Genomic DNA, 9,516 nt, shown 5'->3' with positions numbered 1-9,516 from the left:
TTAGCAAACAAAAATTAACAAAAGATATATTCAATTTGAAATTTTAAATTTATGAAATATTCAATAAACTATAAAAATTTACTAAAGACTAAATTGAAATTTCCAAATTTATATTAAGTTTAAAATCATTTTTAAAATAACAATTTAATATTTTTTTAACATTTCATTTTAATAGTTTTAATAAGCCAAAACAATTAACTAAAAAAAACCATATAAAATTTCATATACATTTATCCAAATCATAACATCAAACTTTATACACCACAAACTTTTAGAATTACGAGTGACTATACATAAGCTGAAAGTTTTACAAAACATCATGTCTACATAAATTACTCATACTATCTATGTATATGTACCCTTGTTGTTCATCTCCTACAGCTGAAAGTTTTACAAAACATCACATCTACATAAATTACTCATACTATCTATGTATATGTACCCTTGTTGTTCATCTCCTACTCCACTGAATCATCATTCTCTGTTCATACCAATCAAATGATCATTACAATAGAGAACACAAACGAAAACAAAGATAAGCTAATATTACCAAAGAACATCCATACAATTAAATCAATAGAATATATATATATATATATATATATATATATATATATATATATATAACAATTATACACTCAAATCAATTAATACATAATTATGTACATCGACTCTAGATTTGACCATCTATATACAAGTATTGATATTAAACTTTTGCGGAACCTACATTTGTGTGATGAAATAACTTGACCATTCAAGCTACCTTACAAGGTTAATCCATTAAACATCTATGGCCCAAAGAAGAGCCACTAGACCACGAACCTCCTGTTACTTCTCATGATATACCCACCATTCTCTACTTGACCTTGAATGATTATTAGAGTGTCAGGATCATCCATATTACAGCCCTTACATAAATACTTCACACTATAGAACAACAACAAGGATTTTCCCTTGGAACTCCCTTTCACCACATCTTAATCCATACACACTTCTAAAATTACCATCGATAAAGCATCAACAATTACAAATAAGTAGATATTAAATCCATAACCAAACAAGAATTCATAAAACACATAAACATGAAAAGAATGGACACAAAGAGTGCCCAACGAGCAAGATCCCTCTCCCAATGAATTACGGAGAAAAAGGACCCAGACTTATAAAGGAGAAGTGGCACTTAACACCACTCAATATCGCTCAACGCCCAACAAACATATAGTCCAGCATCAACGCTTAGTAACCTTGAGTGCCCCTCAATGCCCAGAACACAAAGAGCTCACTATCTTTGTAGCGCTCAGTGCCCAACTTCATTGTCCTAGAGCCTAGTGGCTCTCTAACTTTACAGAGCTCAACGCCACTCAAAACCCCTCAATGCTATACCAAAAATCAGTAGCTTTGATTATGTACTACAGCCTTATCCAAATGACCAAATTGCTATCCTTATCCTTATGATTGTTTAGAAAACATGTTTAAACCTTGGATTGGATATCAATTTGCTCAATTGGTCAATGACTCAGTCCATTAAATCAAACCAACACTCATAACAGCCCAACTACAAACTTAGCAATACTTAAATATCAAATGTCAACAAAACAAGAAGCTAACCAAGTCTTAAATAAATGACATCACTTAAACTCCTAACTCCAAACTTACTCAAGGAACAACTCCCGTAGGAATTCACTATCAAACCCTTATTACTAGACCCAGTTTTAGCCAATACGTTAACCTTTTACCCATTTTAATATCCAATAACAAAACCACCATTTATGTCATTAATCTCATCAAGTCAGATCATCAAAACAAGTGAAATATAACAAGCAATTTTATCAAAATTTCCTCGTACCAAATCATAAGATTCCAAACCCAAACACTCAAATAATTGTACCATAACACAACAATATTTCAGCAACAATTCCAATTAACTAAACAACAATTCCTAACCCTCATAGTTCATCCAAAACCAGTAACATTCACCAAGCAGTCATAACAATATTTCACTCCACCAAACTACCAATTTCACACCATTTCAAATATATAACAAACATCATACTAAATTAAAATGTGATAGTTAGCTTTCCTTACCTATTAGGAGGTCAAACAACCCTAATGAACACAAACAACTCCCACATATCAAATATCTCTATCTGTTCCTACAAATAACAGAATTATGATCACGATATGCCATTGAAATCACTGATGGATAGAGAACCTAATGGAAGATGTGGATTATACATGTGACGAAGCTAAGCTCACATGCATAAAAAGATAGAGAAAATTGAGAAAAAAAAGTATAAGTTAACTTACTCTTTTATAATAATTGATCGAATAGGAAGGAAAACTTTGTCATAGTGATCACTTAGATACTTCTTAAAATGACCCAATAGTTAAAACACTAAGAAAGAGGGTAAATCCTCATAGAACTAGTTTTAAAAAAATTGTATGTATTTTAAGTAATAAGACTCATAAATAGAAATTCTATTTATATTTTTAGCTTTTTAATATTAAAATAACATATTCCCATCATTTAGAACACATTATTAGATTTATTACTATGTTCTCTAGACTCACAAATTTTCTCAATTTATTTTTTAGTTAATGCTTTTTTCTCAATTTTTTTATACTTGATTTTCTTTACATAAACTTAATTTCAATCACATTGAGTTTTCTTAAAAATATAAGACGACATTGAGATAAATATAAATAAAAGCAATACTAAATCATTATATAAATATTAAACTAAAAATGTTATTAAGTCTTAATATTAATATAAATTATAAAGAATCACTAGGAATTTTAAATATACAATATGAGAAGTTCCTTCAAATTGAATTTCATATTAATGCTAATTCTTCTATTAATAAATATACATATAGTTATTGAAGACTAAACCCATCTTCAACTACCACAATTATTAATCAAATTCAAATACATATAATGTAATTAAAACTTCTCCATTAAGATTACTTTTTATTATAATGCAGGTACGAATCATTTGGGTCATCTCTTTTCACGTTCTGCAAATCTAATATTTTATGTCTAATATTTTCAAATACTATTACACATAAATTATTGCCATATTTTAATTTTCACTCGTCATAATATTGAAAGAGTACAGTTAATCGTTTATGAAATGAGAAAATGGTAGTTAGAAAAGAAATTTTCATAATATACCTTGAGATATGTACATTGAACCACAGAAAAAATGAGATAAACAATATTATTAAATTAACATAATGTTCAAACTTATATTCTTACTCATCTAAAGATAACTTGGGAATTTACAGGTAAACTAAGGCCCACTAATTTAAAGACATTTTTCAATCTTTAAAAAAGTCTTACCATTGGACTTTTAAATAAACTGTCAAATCAGATTATGCTTTTAAAAATTCAAGCTTTAAAATAGAGCAATATCAAATAAATAGACCAAGTTCAAAGACTTAAAAAATTAGACAAGACCAAAGTTTTACGAAACCTAACTCAACCCTTCTGTTTTTAGCTTTGTAGATATTTTTATGATCTTAAAGTCACTTGCATTAACAACAAAAATTCCCACAAAAGAAAAACTATGGAAATAAACACAGAAAAAGTTTCTGCTAATAGTTGTAGATCAGTCTTTCATCAAAAATATATTATGGGCAAACATTTTCTCCTAAAAGCTTCTAAACAAAGAAAAAACATGAAAAAAAAAATACATACTTCATCATACATTAAAACTACTTGAATTAAAAAAATAAAATGAAAAGCTTTATGAATTTATTTATTTTTTCTCCAATAAGTTCTCCTGGAAAAGTTTATTCAAACATATCTAACATGTCATTTTCACTTGAGAAAAAAAAAAGATATTGAATGCTGAATATAATTTTCAATTAGTTTATATTATATTACCATGCATATAATGCCTTGTGGCAGATTCATTGGTGCTTAAACCCCTAACACAAGATTTTTGTTCACAACAAAGTAATCAGAAATGCAAGTAGTTGAACTTGTGGTGGGTATCCACCACATACTTTAGAACCACAATACAAAACAAGTAGGACAATTAGCAAGTAGCAATCAAAATAATCAACCAAAGTGCTGCAAAAGATTAAATTGAACACTTCAGCATCATAAATCAACGTCAAACTACATTAGCCACAGGGTACAAGGTATTGCAACTTGTACTTTTTGGCTGTTTTCACGTTTTATCTTCCCAAAAACCTCTTTATCCTGTTCAACTACACCACAATAAACAACTTACACCATTCTTTTTTATATAATGTTATTTATTATATGATCACATCCTTTCACCCCATACCACAAAGGTCTTGTCATCCCAGTGTATCAAATTGTTCATTTCAAATGTCATGTCAAATCATATCTCTTCACTGACCTGTAACAAAAATGACTTTAACTCCTTGTAAAATCAATAGAGATTACTACTTGGGTGTGTGGAAAACATTGGGTTTATAATTGTGGTAGTGGTACTAAAAACAATCACTTGTGTAGCTTTTTACCTCATTGTAGAACTGCACCATAAAGAAAACGTTTTATTTGATTAATAAACTTTAAGTTTATGCAGAAAAACTTGTGATCAATATCATGGCTGCATAGGCAAAATTGTTCTTTGTTTTGAACATAGGCAAAACATGGCAGGTAGAATATTGATCCTTCTAGAACTGATTATGCATGCATCAAATTTACCTAAGACATTGCTCCATTAAACTAATTTCACACTTATAACAATGATGTCGGGAGAAGTAAAATGATGGGGTAAAAACCAAACCTATATTTAGATAAACATATATAGTTTGTGAAGCACTACAGTAACTTTCAAGATACATTTTGACTACTAAGACATTTAGGTAGTTAGTCTTTCTACTTTAGTCCACACTTGTGCTTCAAAAGCATGATTGATTTTCCATCACAAATTAATACCAATACATTTTCAGTGTGTACACTGGAATACAGTAGACAGTGATATTTGAAAAAGACTTGGAAGAACGTTCTATCTCTTAATGTTGAACTCACTATGAAAATTTTTAATTGATTCAAGTATGGTATCCACATCATGCTTGACTTAAGCAATAGGATCTTAGCAAAAATCGAAGTCGTCGTAAAATGCACTTGATAATATTCTGCCACTGGCTTGCAGTGGACAAATGAACCATTACGTGGAACTTCTTTCTTATCATTATCAAAGCTTCAACACTTTAGAACTGATTCCATTACTTCAGTTTCAAGAAAAAGATCCAACCACGAAAAGTAAAACAAAGCAACAAAAGATTCAAATGAAGGAAAAGAAAACAAGCTAACAAGGAAAATAGTAGCAGGGTTCATATGTACCTTTCATGGGTCCAAGGAAGTCTGCAATTCAATGTATATAACTCACCTCATTTGACTTATCGACAACAACGATATTCTTCCGCTCATGATCCATTATTCTTGTACACTGAAAAATGTTTCAAGCATCTACATCACCCAAACTAGTGTGATGAACAATATTTCAAGCATGACTTTGCAGGCAATCACACATTCTAATTAGTTTAATTAAAACATACACTTAAATAACGAGATAAACAATATAGAAATAGTAAGTGACTAAACGAAGTAGCCGATATGATAGTGTCAAAGGAGCTCTAATAATAATGAAAATGATTACTGCAAACCATATGACCCATGTCATCCTAAAGAAGTATTTTTCAAAGACCAGTGATACAAGATCCAAAGGTCAAAAAGAAGCCCTGTGAAGACTGCTGGGTTAGTTATTAGAATTTCATACAATGACTACATATGAAATAATTGGACTGAAAGATGGGCAAGAGAGGATCTTCATCAACCATGTTACATGAATTACATATGATGCGGACAACTAACAACCAGTGCCAAATCAACCCACAGAACAGAAAAAGGAATGGTTGTGCTTCAATACTAGTCATAGGTAAGTCATTTTGACATATATGCGTTTCCTATAATTTCTGCTTTTAATGTAATAAAAACTCAATTTAAATAAGATGATCATCACAAGTTTAGGAGAAATGTCACAGATGAAATTCAATGATATTATCAGTGGCAATATTTTCCTTAATAATTTCATATTTTTTTGGACAACTCCACAAGAGAAAGATAAATAAAGTGTTGATAAAATCATAAGTGTGTAATCCACTTTATATATCAATATAAGATAATCTGATCAATACAAATACCTTTGCAGCAGTCTCAACAATGCAAAACCAATCAAAACGTCAGAAATATAAAGTGAAGATCCTCTGACTCTTTAACCTGCAACCATCAATAATGAATTTGACTTTCAATCTCCACAGATATATAATAAAACGATTTATTTACTGATCAAATTATGTTAAGAAAATAAACGATGGCAGGAAAAGGTGTCCTCTCTCACATATATGAGCGTAATTGGTAAAACAATGGAATATCAGATTAAAAAACTAAACTTTCTGTTAAAATTGTGTGCTACATAGTTCTTTTTCTAGTTTTTCTAAAACAAGAACTTGTCAAGATAGAAAAGGTACAAATGCAAGGAAAACAAATCCACAGGAAACATACAAAAATGCAAAAATGGCTAACAACAAGGAACATGCAACACTCCGTGTCAATTTGGCTGAAGATCTAGCAAAATATACCTCCTAATAAGAAGACTAATAAAACAGTACAAAGAAGCAAGCTGAACTGCTCAATTTGAATGAACCTAAGAGGCAACCAATGACCAACAACGATTGGAGCTTTTCATTCGACATTTCCACAAAGATACACTAAATAATCACCAACTGAGATTATCAGTAATGCCTTTTAGCCTGTCAAATCCTCTAAACTTTTCACACAGGATTTGCTGTGTATCCTTGAACAAAACGAATTGCCAAATCCTCAGCTTCCAGCGAAATCATTGAGATAGAAGGTACTTCTTGCAGTCTCCCAATGTCTTTAAGATTCTCATGTTGATAGAACAAAGATAATGGGAAATAAACCTCATGAAATGGTTCGGTAAGAAGCAATAGATGTACTTCCTCGTAAGAATTTAACTGCCGCACCAGGAGAGATTGTAGATCATCTTTTACCGAGGACCCCTGCACTATCTACTTTTGCTATATAACACCTACATAATTGATACCATATTAGAGAGAAAATAAATTTGTATATTATAGACTGAACAGTACAAAAGTGATTGCGTCTGTTAGCACAGTTGGGTGTAGTACAGACTGAATAGGAATTATCTGTAACAGATAAACTAATTCTGGTAGTTATAACTGATAACACACTATGGTTACTGCAAGAGCTTAATTTGATACAGAAGGAGTTATACGCTCACATCTTCTCAGACTCATTCTATACAAGGGTCAATAATCCATTCAGAAAAAAATAAATTTGTGAGCATACCTTTCTCTCTTTGCACAAAATGAAATATGGATTACAAAGAAGCGTGAAATAAAAAAACCATAAAGCAAAAATTATTCTAGTTCTCTGATACACACTCTTTTTTTAAATTTAGTCCTTCACAAGTCTAGTTTTATCAATTAAATTCTACAAAGTTTTTATTTAGTTCTACCATACTCTTTTTATGGTCTGGGAAAAATTGCACCGAAGAACTCTTCTGCTATGGCAACATGTGAAAAAATTGTGCATCAAATTATACTGATTGCAGCATTATGTAGTGAATCCTATTATTCTGTTTCATTTTCTCATCAAAGCCAATTGTGATTCTGGTAAGTATTAATCCAGCGTATATTCTCTCTCACATTCATGGTTGTTTTCATTCCTCTCAAGAATGGGATAAGATCCAAGAATATTTTCAAGACAAACAAGACCAGGAGTGGTGCAGTTTTGCATTGAGCTTAGATCGATAGTTCTTGAAGATTGACCTATGTCAGACATTCTTTTCTCCATCAAAACACTTGTTGATTATCTCGCTTCGATTAATGATCCGGTTTTGCTTCAAGAACACATGGATGTTGTTCCTAAAGGACTACTGCAAGAATATGAATAAATTATTTCCATTATTAAGTTTGAACCATTTCCAATTGAAGAAGTTGAGATCCTACTTCTCGCACATGAGTTGTGTCTTCAAAGGTTTCACAAGAAGGATATTTCAAGTTCTGCCACTGTTAATCTTACTCAAGTTCCTTCATCCAACACGATTCCACAACTGTGATTGTCATCTTTCCTAAAAGCAAAAATAGTTCATTCATGTGTATAAATAAGTATCTCTTGATAAAATAAAAGTGTACATATTGACCTAAACATGTTAAACTTTAAACAACACATTCAGATCAACACAGCGGAAGCAAAACGGATCAAAATGTGTACCTCCTGCCATTGCAGCTCAAAACTCGAACAAAACTTTGTTTTCCAAACCTTTACTCATTCAAAACTCGATAGTGTGTTTATCTAAATAGAGGAGTAGGTTTAGTGATAAAAAACTGAGATAGATTCTATTGTCCATCACATAACACTAGGACTTTAGAATCAAGAAATGCAAAATTCCTTGAGAATGACTTGGTCAGTGGGAGTGATTAGTTTCCAAACATTGTTTATGAAGAAGATCACTATGAAGCTCAACCCCATGGCTCAAGTGATAGATTGATTGTCATTCACACTCCTCAGGCACAAATGGGTGTTAGACAAACAACAATTGAAGCCTCATAAACTACTGAAAACGACCCTATAGATCAATTTGCTAATGAGGACCAAAAAGATAATGTTGAACAACCTGTTGAACAACCTGTTGAACAACCTGTTGAACAACCTGTTGAACAATTGCTTGAGCTACAAGTTTCTCAATAAAATGATGAGGCAACATTGAGAAGATCTACTAGAGTAAAAAAGTCAGCATTTCCTAGTGATTATGTAGTGTATTTGCAAGAATTTGATTACAATATCAGAGTTGCAAATGATCCTGAAACGTTTTCACAAGCCATGAGTTCTAAAGAATCGGACCTATGGTACAGTGCCATGAAAAATGAGATGGATTGATAGGATCTGGAGGGTATATGAGAGGAAAAAGAAGAGCTAGGAGAGGAACCGAGAGGAGTTTTAGAAGCTTAACTATAATAGCAGTAAAGGGGTGGGAATAAGCTCATATAAATAGAGCTGATGTATTTTTGTATAGTTTGAACAGTTTTATTCTTGGTATAGACATGACTCTTTTATCCAGTGGAGGGGGAATTAGGCTCCCTTGGGTGTTTGGATGTGTACAGATTGAAGAGGGAATCAATACAAAAGTATTATTTTGTTATCTGTGTACTTGTTGGGTGTGTGTAGGTGTGGGTTTAGATAGGTTTCATAAACAAAAACCTATCATGGATTCTATGGCATCTAACAAAGTCTGGGATCTCGTTCAGTTGCCTAATGGTGTGAAATCCATTGGATGTAGATGGGTCTTTAAAACCAAGAAAGACTTACAACGCAACATTGAGAGGCATAAGGCAAGACTTGTTGTCAAAGGGTTCACTTAGAGAGAAGGAGTCGACTACAAAGAGACATTTTCTCTTGTATCTAAGAAAGATTCTTTCCGAGTAATTA

At 31.7% G+C, this 9,516-nt stretch overlaps 1 long non-coding RNA gene across 2 annotated transcripts; it reads right to left on the bottom strand.

Moving 5' to 3' along the window:
* Positions 1-269: 269 nt before the first annotated feature.
* On the bottom strand, positions 270-7,220 carry LOC128193575 (uncharacterized). Of its 2 annotated transcripts, XR_008244898.1 has the most exons (4): positions 6,624-7,220; positions 6,186-6,261; positions 5,372-5,431; positions 270-481 (listed from the first exon to the last, which is right to left on the bottom strand). It is a non-coding gene; the product is annotated as an uncharacterized LOC128193575 (long non-coding RNA). The 2 variants fall into 2 exon arrangements; XR_008244897.1 differs by lacking the exon at positions 270-481 and having other exon boundaries at positions 4,862-5,431.
* Positions 7,221-9,516: the final 2,296 nt, after the last annotated feature.

The sequence above is a fragment of the Vigna angularis genome, chromosome 8 (genome assembly GCF_016808095.1).
Source record: "Vigna angularis cultivar LongXiaoDou No.4 chromosome 8, ASM1680809v1, whole genome shotgun sequence".
In the NCBI taxonomy this organism is placed as follows: Eukaryota; Viridiplantae; Streptophyta; class Magnoliopsida; order Fabales; family Fabaceae; genus Vigna; species Vigna angularis.
Note: the sequence above shows the minus strand (reverse complement) of the source record. Positions and strands in the feature narration are given on the sequence as shown.